This window comes from Xyrauchen texanus, chromosome 43, assembly GCF_025860055.1.
Source record: "Xyrauchen texanus isolate HMW12.3.18 chromosome 43, RBS_HiC_50CHRs, whole genome shotgun sequence".
Lineage (NCBI taxonomy): Eukaryota > Metazoa > Chordata > Actinopteri > Cypriniformes > Catostomidae > Xyrauchen > Xyrauchen texanus.
The window spans coordinates 20730329-20743886 of NC_068318.1; the positions used below are offsets into that span (position 1 = coordinate 20730329).

At 43.4% G+C, this 13558-nt stretch overlaps 1 protein-coding gene across 3 annotated transcripts in view; it reads right to left on the reverse strand.

Moving 5' to 3' along the window:
- Nucleotides 1–13558, reverse strand: part of alcama (activated leukocyte cell adhesion molecule a) — a 104794-nt gene that overhangs the window by 28697 nt on the left and 62539 nt on the right. The window lies entirely within an intron of this gene.

Genomic DNA, 13558 nt, shown 5'->3' on the forward strand with positions numbered 1-13558 from the left:
GGTTTAAAAGGAGTACAAACTTCCTTTTCGCAACACTGCATGTAAACAAAACAGGTTGTGACTCCGCTTGTGAGCAAGCAGTCCTGTACTGTACATACAGAGTTTGGTCATTTATAGCAGTGACAACCGCATTCTTCAATCAAATTCACTCTGAAAAATACCTCACTAAAAAATTAATGTAGTCACAACTACATCAAATCTGTCTAGGTGTACAGAACCAAATTTACTCAGGTAGTAACAACAGCATTTACATATAATTAACTTGTGTATGGTGTGTACATGGCGCCTTATTGAAAGGGATGCACAATATATTATTGGCAGACAACCAGGAAAATGTAAATATTGTTATCGCTGCTATACCACCCATATTTCGCAGATAATTTTTAACCGTTTATACTGCCTTGGGCTTCTTTCCTTCAGGCAGAGACGTGCGCAGCTGAACGCGAAAGTGTCTGTGTGGGTGAGTGCCGAACTCATGTCGCTCTGTGAGGATTATTTCAACATCTCTGCACCTTGTTATGTTGTTCTGGGGCTGGTTTTAGTCATCTGCTGTAAGTAACGACATGCCATTTCCCATATTCGGTTTGTTTCATGTTGCAATAAACGAAAACGTGATAAAAACATGTACGTATGTTCCTTGGGGGATATGACTCGCATATGACTCCATTAAACATAACATCGTTACTTACAGACAGAGATTTAGCAGACGGGTCACTTCTATTAAAATAGGAGAAATTGGAATGCCCAACCAAGAAGCTCTAGCACCCAATGGCCAACGGATGTAGAAAGGAAGTCCTTCCTTACAGTCAAAAGAGCCAATCACCTTTTAGATACAGACATCGCCTGTCAATTGCGAGTTTTAGCGTAATATGTGGTAAAGAAGCACAATTTATGATTCCAATATTACACTATTTTATTGCTGGATTGAAATACGTAATCTTGACCAACAGTTTTTGACATTTTGGTGTTCTCCCATTCAAGTAGATAGGAGCTGCAATGGCATGACTGGAAATAGCCTCTCGAGAGCATTCCAAAGATGGCGGATAATGGACTGACTTGCTAGAAAAACTTTGTTACAGCACAGCATTGTGATTACAACAAGTCCGAACATGGTACATTTATCTTGAAATAATTCTGACAGAGTGACTCAAGATTACTAAAAACACTAGTTTGTGAGTGAAACTAATGTGTTTGTTGTATTTTACTTGAGACTTTGAGTTGATACTTTTCTAACGTTAAGACTCATGATTTTTCGATCTGTATGTTGCCTATTCCCACTGTGATTATTGTGATCTGGCTGCTAGCATAAATATGACACCTTGTACTGTACTGTATATACAGACATTAGGGTTTTTAATTGTGTTTTTGTTGTTTAAAGTTCGTTACATATAGTTTATAGCCTCATTTTGGTTTAATGCATTAAAGTTCATTAAGGCTGTTTGAAGTTCATTATTCTCTCTCTGTCAGCATCAGGACTACCGTAAATGCTCATGTAAATGGGCACCATACAATTTATGCAAGTGTACAGTAATATATTTCTCATTCACATAAGCATACATCTGTAATATAGGCACATCTACTGTTCATGTTACATCCGCTAAACCTCAAATAGCAGCAAGTCAAAATTCCAAGCTTTTAAATGACACATTTAGTTTTTTCAATTGAGAAGTTCTTAATGAATTAGCTAACAGTTCCAGGCTAAAGCATTAAAAATGACAACTTTTTTTTTAAATATAGGTTATCGGTATTGGCCCCAGTGAGCTGTGAATTATCGGTTATCAGTATTGGCCCAGAAACTCCATATCGGTTTAATAAAAATGGCTAAATATTAACTTAATACGTCTGATTATTCTTTTATTAAAAATATCTAATAAATGAGTTAAATAGTTCCCATCCATGTTGCTTGTTCATAGCAATTTATCAATTGCTACGGTTGTGAATATGTCAGTCATTATGGGTTCAAGAGTGACTCCCGTATTCAGTACACACAAAATGATAATTTAGGTGATTAACCACATTTAAATGCAATTGTCATTCCCATAACATTGTAGTGTGTATCTGGTCTATATAACATGATTCTAGGAAATTGAAAATGGAATTCTATGATTTCTTATTTCTTTGAGCAAAAATTGCTTACTTGAAAGGTTGCAAGGCCCTTTATTAATGCCTAGAGAGGTTGTCATGGAAATGGGGCCCTGTGTTCAGTGGCACGATGGATTTGGTAAAGTAGTATACAGGGTCACAAGGTCAGGGCTGCAGGGACATCATGGTCCACCCACTTTCATCAGCCCTCTGTCTCCAAGAGAGACTAGTCAAATAGTGAACAACGAAAGTTCAAAATCTGGTCAAAGCGAAGACGAGAGCTATAGGCAACTGCTCTTCCATAAATATGCGCTCACACACTCAGCTTTAGCCTCCAGGGCAAACGTTCCCCATTTTTGCAACTTTTCATTGTGATAGAAGTTTTAATATTGACTGAGTGGCTGCACTGCCGAGGATAAAAGAAAAGATAAAGAGAAACAACATCACATACTGATGCAGACACACATGAGAACACAAGTAAGCACTGACATCAATTCAGCAGAAAAGGTAATCTTGAACCACAGACTAGGCCCATCTGCAGGGAGAGAATCTCCAATTCGCTAAACCATTTAAGCAAATCTCAAGAGTGTTTGCCTGCAAGTACAGGAAAACTTGCATTACAATCGTAATCAACATGCACAGGATGCATTTTGCAAAGCATAAATGCATATTTCACTCAAAAATGAGCCATTTTTTTGTGAAATATGCCTTTATGCTTTGCAAACCTAACATTCTTTGTAGTTGATTTAACATCAACAGGTTGTAAAAAATGACAAAAGAAAGGGAGTCTTGCTAAAAGCTCAAAGCTAATAATAAATCTGGAGGAAGAGTGGAGATCTTGACAGACGAAGAGGACACGTGTGGAAAGCGCTGTGTCCATAACAGGCTAAAAATGTTGAAAGACTGTTGACTGTTTCAACAGCAGGGCCAGTGATAATTTAAAGCATCAGCACATGCATATGTGCTACCTGCATAGGTAAGCAGCACCATGACAACAGCTAATCTGCTGGAAGATGGGGATGGAGGAAGGCAGAGGGTTTTGTCCATTCCCAAGAGCACTTTTCACAATGATTTTAAACATAAATGTGTAAACCTTGCAAAATCATGTCTAGGTCATTTTTTTTACCAACAAACCCCACCGCCCAAAATTGTATTTTGTGTGAGCCAAATAAAGCCTATTTTAGGGCCATGAATATTTTTTGACTTTAGCTTCATGCATTTACAGTAAAACCTTCCCTTCTCATTACTGTCATGAAAAAAACTGCAACTTTTATTCAGAATCATATTAAGACACCATGTGCCATTCATTTATGTTAAATACTTAAAACTAGAGGTTGACGGATTAATCGGTACCAATAGCAGCTTTTGGAACATCGGTTATCTTATAAAATTAACAACCATAGTTCGCCAAAGGTTTTTTCCCTGTGTACGCTGCTGGAATGTTTCCATGGTACGACAGCCTATGAACATGTTTAATGTTTAGTGTATATCTTGTAATATAATGTATTTGATAGTAAAAGTGTGTCTTTTGTTTCCCTTGCTTTTTTGCGTGAGCAGGTGGTGGGAGCGCAGACATTTCAAAATAAGAGTCTCAGTGTATTTTGGGCTTGTTTATATATAAAAGTCCTACGATATGCTCCAAATGTTAGTTTATTTCAGTTAATTATTGGGATTTTGGTTGTACCATAAACTGCATTTGGGATTTTATTCATTTTGGAATCTTGTTGCCTCCATGTCTGTGCCGGTCACACTATGAAAAGACTAAGAACATTTTATAACATTCAATAAATACATTTTAAAAACTATTGTCCAAATATTTGGTTTTCGTTTCTGTTTATGCTTGTTCTGTAAAGCTACTTTGAAATGATGTGTATTGTGAAAAGCACTATACAAATAAAAATGACTTGACTTTTCTGCCTTTTCCACAAGCTTAGTTATTGTATCGACAAAATCCAATATCGGTTGCGCTCTACTTCAAACCCATACTAAGCCCATAACTAGATAGGCCTAGAATAGAATAGAATGACATAAACTATTACTAACTATACAATTAAATAGAATATATTAAATGTTCGATAATGCATAAAAACATTTAAAAAAGCATTTTGTTTTATTATTTTTTGCTTTTTTTTTTTTTTTTGTCACTTTCCATGGCATTTTGCCCCAAATCCCTGGTTAATTTTCAAACATGATCATGGTAGCATTTTATGCCTTTTAATTAATGCTGAATTAAACACGCACACACACATTTTGTGTTTCCATGTTCCCTTTACAAAAGGCTTCACTACAATGTTGCGCTGCTAAGCGCTACGGGGAACAATATTGCATTGTGAGCAGCTGTGAATTTGTGTGAAACACGTCAATGAACATTGACCTGAATTTATAGCCTCGGCTGGTGAAGATCATTAGATGCACCTGTGGCCAGGCTATAAAATAGAGGCGTCACCAGCGTGTCGACAGATATTTTTCATTCAGAGCATACTATGCTGTGTGTCTCACAACCTGCTAGAAAACCTTCTTCCCTCTTTGTTAGGAGTTAGAAATTGTTAGGCAGTGCGCAGAACTTTCTTTCTTTCTCTCTCTGCTCTGAAAGTGTATATATATTTATATAAAAAAAGAGAAAAAGAGAGAATGACGGAGAAACAGAGCAAGCGTACGCGTGTTTCCTTGTCAACGCCTCATGACGGACAGGGACACGCATGAGTTTTGCTTTGTTTGTTTGGGTGAAGAGCACGCTGCTCTGCGTTGGGGCGGGCAGGTGCGCGCGATTGTGACCTTCTTTCGGTCGGGATGCTTCAGGCCGCCTCGCTTACTTCGAGAGCCAGCACCGCGACTTCATTCGTGGGGCTCGTATGGATCTGGCTGAGGAGCGAGAGACGGGTGCGTCCCTTTCGCCGCTCTCTCCCCAGATCCGGCTGGTCGTTCTCGTGTTCTTGAAGCGCCCGGCACCTCTTCAGTTCAGGAGGGGGACCTCGATTCCCTTGGGTCTATAGATTTCGAAGTTACCCACATCAGAGCACTCAAAGCAGGATACAAAATCCTCTGAGGAGTTACTCGATGTGGTGACTCGTGCTGTGGCCAGACTTCAATTAGACTGGCCACGTGACCAAGAAACCCCAAACGCTCCAAATTAGAGGATAGATTTCTGTCTGATGGCCAAGGGAAGGGAACACCTCATCAGTCCCTTCCTTCTTTGATGACCTCCACGATGAGCTTGCTCGCTCGTGGAGGAACCCTTATACCGCTGCGTTCACGTGCCCTCGACGTCGTTATATTCGACTATCGTGGGTGCTGAGGCGCGAGGTGTCGAGGATGCCGCCGGTCGAAGAGACCCTTGCGGGTTATCTCTCGCCGGGTTCGGCATCATCCTTGAAAAACCTGCTCTCCCTCTAAGCCATGCAGGACTACCTCCATGCTAGTGGGGAGGGCTTATCAGCGGCAGGTCAGGCTGGTGCTGCGCTGCACACCATGGCTGTGTTACAGGCGTACCAGGCTGACCTGCTAAAAGATCTGAGTGCGGGTAAAACTCTTGACGAAGAGGCCTTTTCAGAGCTTCGTCGAGCTATGGATTTGTCTCTCCGCGCGACCAAGCAGTCAGCCCGTGCCATTGGCCGGTCTATGTCCGCTTTGGTCAGTACGGAGAGGCATTTATGGCTTAACCTGTCAGGCATCCGAGATAGGGACAGAGTTTTCCTAATCGATGCCCCGGTTTCGCCTTCTGGTCTCTTCGGAGACGCCACGAATACGGTTATCTCCAGGTTCCAGGAGGCGAAAAGCCATGAGGAAGCCTTTGGGCAGTTTCTTCCTCGCCGCACTCAGGGGGCGGGGCCGTCGGCCACCCAGTCTCGCCCTGCCTCTGCAAGGAGAGAGGCTCAAAAACAGAGCGTGGCGAGTAGTGCTCCCCCTCGTAGGGACTGGGGACAGGCTCGCCACCCTCAGCAGCCGCCCAAGAAGGACCTCAGGGCTGTGATCTCTAAAAGAAAGAAGCCCTGACGTTCTTGTACCCAACCTTGTGAGGGTAGTTCCCTTCGGGACGGGGCGCGTGTATCATCCACTTCGGCCCTCCCGATACCCTCACGAAACCTCTTCACTCCGCCGCCTTTGGTGTTTCGGGTGATAGAGGCTTCCAACAAAGAGTTGGGTGTACCGTTGCTTCCTGCCTTAGTCCAGGACACGGAACACTCAACACCCCTCAACAGGAAGTGTTGAAATTAGTACCCATCTCAGAGAACCTGGCAGCGTGGAAACTTCTGCCAGGTATTTCTATGTGGGTTCTAAAGACAGTAGAAAAAGGCTACAGAATTCAATTCGCTCGCGCCCTCTGCGTTTCAACGGCGTGGTTCCCACTACCGTAAGACCGAGCAGGCATGTCTACTGTGGACGGAACTGCAAAATCTCTTGGCAAAGGGGCCATAGAACATGTTCCCCTCCAGAGAAAGAGTCCGGCTATTACAGCAGATACTTCCTGGTTCCCAAGAAGGGTGGGGGTTAGCGTCCGATTCTAGATCTTCGAGGCTTGAACCGCTCAGTCAGGGTGTTCAAGTTCAAGATGCTAACTGTCAAGTCGGTCGTGTCTCAGATCCAACATCACGATTGGCTGGTCACGATTGATCTCATGGACGCATATTTCCATATTGGAATTCTGCCACAGCACAGGAAGTTCCTGAGGTTCAGCTTCGGGGACGAAGCCTTCCAGTATCGGGTTCTTCCATCCGGCCTAGCCCTATCACCCCGCACATTCACGAAATGCATGGATGCAGCACTGGCTCCTTTGCGACTCCAGGGCATCCGCATTCTGAATTATTTAGATGACTGGCTGATACTAGCACAATCTCAAGAACTGGCAGCTCAGCACAGGGATATCGTCTTGGCTCATCTAGGTTCTCTGGGTCTGAGACTCAACGTCCAGAAGAGCGTTCTTGCTCCAACCCAGGAAATTACCTATCTAGAGATTATATGGAACTCGTTCACGATGCGGGCACAGTTGTCTCCTGCTCGTGTCAGCTCCATCCAGAACTCCCTGAGCAATCTCAGGCTAGGTCAAAGTTGCACTGTTCATCAGTATCAACGAATACTAGGTCTCATAGCGTCTGCGTCTACGGTAATTCCTTTGGGACTTCTCCATATGAGACCTTTTCAGCTGTGGCTAAAAGCCAGGGGATTTCATCCAAGGGCCAGTCCCCTAAGGCAAATAAGGGTTACGCGCCGAGCGCTTTGTTCCCTTTCTATGTGGCTCAGACCCTGGTTCCTTACCTTGGGTCCCACTATCGGTGCGTCATGTCGTCGCAGGATGCTAACGACAGACGCCTCCCTGACGGGTTGGGGTGCGATCTTAAGTGGTCGTCCAGCCCAAGGGGAATGGGAGGGTCATCAGCTCGATTGGCACATCAACTGCCTTGAGCTGATGGCGGTATTTCTGGCCCTGAAATACTTCCTCCAACATCTGAGAGGCTGCCATGTCCTTGTGCGGGTGGACAACACAGCAGCAGTCTCCTACATAAACCGTCAAGGAGGTCTACGCTCTTGCCACCTGAATTTGCTGGCACGTCGGATTCTCCTTTGGGCCCAGGGCAAGCTCCTGTCACTCAGGGCAATTTACATCCCTGGACGCCTAAATGTGGGAGCAGATTTGCTGTCCAGACAGAACATACCGAGGGACGAGTGGAAACTCCACCCCGAGGTAGTACAACAAATTTGGGAGAGATTTTACAGAGCAGAAGTGGACCTCTTCAGCCTCTCAAGAGACTGCGTAATGTCCCTCTACTTCTCTCTGAGTCACCCAGCCCCCTGGGTCTGGACGCGATGGCGCATACATGGCTCAGAATGTGTCTGTATGCTTTTCCCCTGGTTTCTCTGCTCCCGGAGTCTTAGCCAGAGTTCGCCAGCAAGGGTCTTGCCTCTTACTGATAGCCTCACTGGCCGAACAGGATTTGGTTCTCAGAAATTATATCTCTCCTCGACGGCTCGCCTTGGGCTGATTCCGGACAGGAGGGACCTTCTGTCTCAGGCACAGGTGATGATATTTCATCCCCGCCCGAATTGTGGAAACTTCATGTTTGGCCCCTGAAGGGTACCAACTGAGGAACACAGGGCTGTCAGCCTGAAGTTATCGAGACCATTCTTAGTGCTAGGGCTCCCTCCACCAGAAGAATCTACACCAATAAATGGGGTGTCTTCGAAAGGTGGTGCAGTTTACATGGTGCAGATCCAGTTAACTGCCAAATTGTTTCAGTTCTGGACTTTCTGCAGGAAAAACTGTCAGCAGGCATATGCCCCGCTACTCTCTGGGTTTATGTGGCCGCCATTTCGGCTTGCCACGCCTTGATGGACGGGCACCTTTGGGGAGGCACCCTCTACTGCGCCGCTTCATTCGGTGGAGCCAGGCTGACTGAGGCCTCCTGTTAGGACCAGAACTCCCTCATGGGACTTAGCAATAGTCCTGGAGGGTCTGGCCGAAACCCCTTTGAACCTCTAGAGTCAGCGCCTGATAGACTTCTGACTCTCAAGCTGGTTTTTCTTGTGGCGATTACCTCTCTTAAGAGAATCGGGATCTACAGGCTCTGTCTGTTTTGCCGCCTGTTTAGAGTTTGCCCCAGGTATGGCCAAAGCTATCCTGCATCCTCATCCTGACTACCTTCCTAAGGTGCCTTTTACCGACACTACACCCTGTCACTCTGGAAGCCTTCTGCTCCCCGCCGTTTTTAACGCCGGAGCAGGAAAGTCTTCACGGACTCTGCCCAGTCCGTGCCCTTCAAACTTATGTCCACCGCGACTAGCCAGTGGCGTAAGTCTGGGCAATTGTTTGTCTGCTTTGGGGGCCGCAACAAGGGGGCAGCCGCTACCAAGCAGACTATGTCACATTGGGTGAGGGATGCTATTGCCCTGGCCTATGAGGCGCGTGGTCAAGCTTCGCCAGTAGGTGTCAGGGCTCACTCCACCAGAGGGGTCGCTGCCTCTAAAGCCTTGGCTAGAGGGGTCCCTCTGCAGCAGGTTTGTGACGCGGCAGGCTGGTCCTCTCCGCACACATTCATCAGATTTTATAGTTTGGATGTTCATGCTACTCCGGGCTCTTACGTCCTTGAGTCGACATCCCAAGCTCATGCCTGAACAGGTTTGTGACGCGGCAGGCTGGTCCTCTCCACGCACATTCTTCAGTTTTTTATGGCAGGCTCGTGCCTGAACACATTCGTGATGCGGCAGGCTGGTCCTTTCCGCACACGTTCATCAATCTTCATGGGTTAGATGTTTCTGCTACTCCGGATTCTTACGTCATTGAGTCGACATCCCAAACTCATGCCTGAACAAGTTTGTGACGCGGCAGGCTGGTCCTCTCCACGCACATTCTTCAGTTTTTATAACAGGCTCATGCTTGAACAAGTTTGTGATGCGGCAGGCTGGTCCTCTCCGCACACATTCATCAGATTTTATAGTTGGATGTTCATGCTACTCTGGGCTCCTATGCCCTTGAGTCGACATCTCAGCTCATGACTGAACAAGTTTGTGATGCGGCAGGCTGGTCCTCTCAGCTCACATTCATCAGTTTTTATGACAAGTTTGTGTTGCGATAGGGTTCTCTTCGCACACATTCATCGAACTTTATGGGTTAGATGCTTTGCTACTCCGGACTCTTATGTCCTTGAGTCGACATCTCAGCTCATGCCTGAACAAGTTTGTGATGCGGCAGGCTGGTCCTCTCCGCACACATTCATCAAAATTGAATGGTTTAGATGTTTATGCTACTCCGGGCTCTTATGCCCTTGAGTCGACATCTCAAGCTCATCTCTGAGACCTCTCGCATTTTTGTGAGTACACTGCACAACCGTAGGGGTCCGGACAGCCCCAAGTGCGGCGGCGTGGGTATTATGCTTCCGTAGCGCTTAGCAGCTAACATTGTAGTGAAGCCTTTTGTAAAGGGAACGTCTCCGCTTACATGTGTAACCCTTGTTCCCTGAAAAGGCGGAACGAGATGTTGCGCTGCTTTGCCGCACTGGGACGTCCCAGGACTGCTCTTCAGAAAAAGGTATCTGTCGACACGCTGGTGACGCCTCTATTTTATAGCCTGGCCACAGGTGCATCTAATGATCTTCACCAGCCGAGGCTATAAATTCAGGTCAATGTTCATTGACGTGTTTCACACAAATTCCCAGCTGCTCACAATGCAAGATTGTTCCCCGTAGCGCTTAGCAGCGCAACATCTCGTTCCGCCTTTTTCAGGGAACAAGGGTTACACATGTAACCCGAGACGTTTTATGGGGACTTTCCATAGACATAATGGTTTTTATACTGTACAAACTTTATATTCTATCCCCTAAACCTAAACCTCACAGAAAACTTTCTGCATTTTTACATTTTCAAAAAACATAATTTAGTATGATTTATAAGCTGTTTTCCTCATGGGGACTGACAAAATGTCCCCACAAGGTCAAAAATTTCGGGTTTTACTATCCTTATGGGGACATTTGGTCCCCACAAAGTGATAAATACACGCTCACACACACGCACGCACGCACGCACGCACACACACTCTGGACAATATGATTATTATTGCAATATTACAGTAATGAAAATGAGATTTTGAGTTGTAAGAAGTTGGGTTGTGATTAATGGCAAAAATCTTAAATGGAACAGGCTTCATATACTTGACTGATGTACAATAAAATTTACAACTTTTTCCCTTTTCATTTTGGGCCACAATATGACCAAGAAATTTGTAAGCGAAAATCAACAAATTTCACAGCCACTCTTAAAACTCACTATGAAATGTGTCACGGTCTGTTGTTTCTCACAACAAGACTAATGGATGTATTCAAATGCTGGAATGTGTCAAAATCTTTGTCTCCATAGTGAGGGGGATGTGATAAAATATGAGCATTAACAGAGAGCTCCAGAGACCGGACACCATCCTTCTGCTGAGAGGAACAGAGCATGTGTTAATTGAAATAAAACACTATGAACCTGTCCCATCACAACAGTTTCTGAATCTCAAAAATGCCTGCCAACTGGTTGCCACCCTATTTAAACAGCCCCCAGCGACCATATCTATCCTACTGCGGAGAGCCTGTGGTAGACAAAACCCAAACCGATGTGGAGAATTTGTTTTCTGTCAGAACTATCAAGCCTCAATGCTGAGCGATTGGAGCTAAAATCAGAACACTCTGCAGGAGAACAGATTTAATCTCTTTTTCCAAAAATATATCTCGCTAGGCTTTTGGCCATTCAAAGAGTATCTCTTCAGATGAAGCTTTTCATATGTCACACAATGAATGTTGCTGGGATCAGGGTTGTTTTTTGCACACAAAAATTTAAATGGATGAAAACTATTGATTCAGAGAACAATTATTGAAAATACATTTAAATATACAAATATTGTTTTTTTTTAATTATTATTAATAATAAACATTATACTGAAACAATCCATTGTGAAACTAACTAAACTGAAATCTTATCTAATCTGAAAACAGCATTAAAATAAAAACAAATGTGGATTATTAAAACTATAATAAGTTTTGCTGGGATACTATGTAAAACATGATAGTGTTTGGTCACACTTTGCCCATGTCAAGCACACATAATAACACGTATGCACAAACAATCTCAATACCAACAAGCAGTGCCAATAAAAATAATGTATCCTCTCCAGCCTGTTTTTACTCAAAGAGGCTAAACCTTGGCCACTTTAAGTGCTTTGGAGAGCATCAGTAGAGAGAGAGATGATTCACTGTGTTTGAAGCGCGTTTATTATACGCACCAACTAATAGCGGCAATATTCACTGAGTATTGTCCTCAGGGTCGACCTGCTTCCACTGGGCAATTTCACAGCAGCTTTACCCTCATTCCCAGCAATATTATTCAGATGTGTTGTTCTCTTCTCTTTTGTTAAAAGAGATGTGCACAAACAAATTAAGTTTTCATTATCATGGTGTACAAGCAGACATTTTGCTTTAGCCAAAAATGGTCCAACCAGAACTTGGACCAATCGAGGAGGTTAATAATACTTGGAGAAGAAAGTTATCATTAGCATTTCCATTCATGTCAATGACAAAAAAGAATTGCATTGAGCCAGTGTTTACACTTTATGGGGGAATTAACCTACAAATGGCTTATACTTATTGTTACATATTAAGCTGGGATATCATTGGAGACAGTATTTCATTAAGTCAGAAAACAAAGTAACTTTTGAATGGTCGTCAATGGAGAACTATGATTTTTGCCCACAGAATTGTGTAATTAAAGCATCTACCAGCAGAGGCTAATTGGGCCCATTCTAACCAGCCAAACCTTCACCCTTTTACACTAACAGCCAATTACACACTTCCTCTGCCAACAAATGCTATTAGAGCTGGTGCAAGGCTCATTTCAGATTGCCGATTTCGTCACTACAAGAGACTGGAACACCTCGCTCTTTCGTGCTCCACCAAATCAGCTCCATGGATTCAGCAACCCCATGTGGAGAACTGCAATGCCAGAAGAGGGAGGTAAAAGAAGCAGCACTGGGGAAATCAATGCATTCTCTGCTTCACTCTGAAGCCAGTGATTCATAAAATGGTACCCGTTGTGCCCATGATCAAACCCAAACATATTAACCGCTAAACATGAGAGAAAATTGAAGGAGCTTCTCGCAAGAACTGAATGTTTGTCTTCCTCTGCTTGCTCAGACAGACTGCCGAAACATGTTTTGGCACCGCCGCATAACTTTAAAATTCGCCTTCATACAAAAATCTGCTGGGCTTAATGCCACCTTGAGCAAATCCTGATTCAACTCGAGAGTTCCATCATTGTCTGGCAATTGTCTGAATGCTTGACATCAGATGGGGTTCTAGAACTTGAAAGCAAAATTGGCACCTTTTACTTTCTTAATAATATTTATGGTCTTATTGCCAGTGTTCAACACCTTTTGACTAATGAATTTCAATTATATTTCCAATGACTTTTCCAGTCTTTCCTAATTACAAACTAAAAAAGTAGTTTTAAAATCATTTAGTAGAGATTGCTTGGTAAAACTTTACATTAAGTTTGTTTGTTAACATTCATGAACTACATTTTTTACATGAAATAATAATAATACAAATATTTGATGGCACTTTGTAATCTTGGTTAATATTACTATAATATTAAAAAGTTGTATACAAATAGAAACTTACTGTAATGTGTTACCAATTGCAATCTCAAAAAAACATTTAAATATGTATATATTTAAAAATGTTGAATTGATACATTGAAATGTTCATGACTCTTCCATGACAGTTCATTGATTTCCATGACTTTTTTTGCAGGCCTGGAAATCAAAAATTCCCTGATATTTTTCCTTTTCTGCAGACGTCATGTAGGCCATGCAGGCTATTGGATACTGACCAATATCCAAATATCAATTAGAGACAATTAATTACAGTCAAATATTACTTATAGCCAAATATTAAAATGTACATTTTACTGCATTCAGGTCTGCCTCCATGGTATGGTATGTAATTTCCAATGG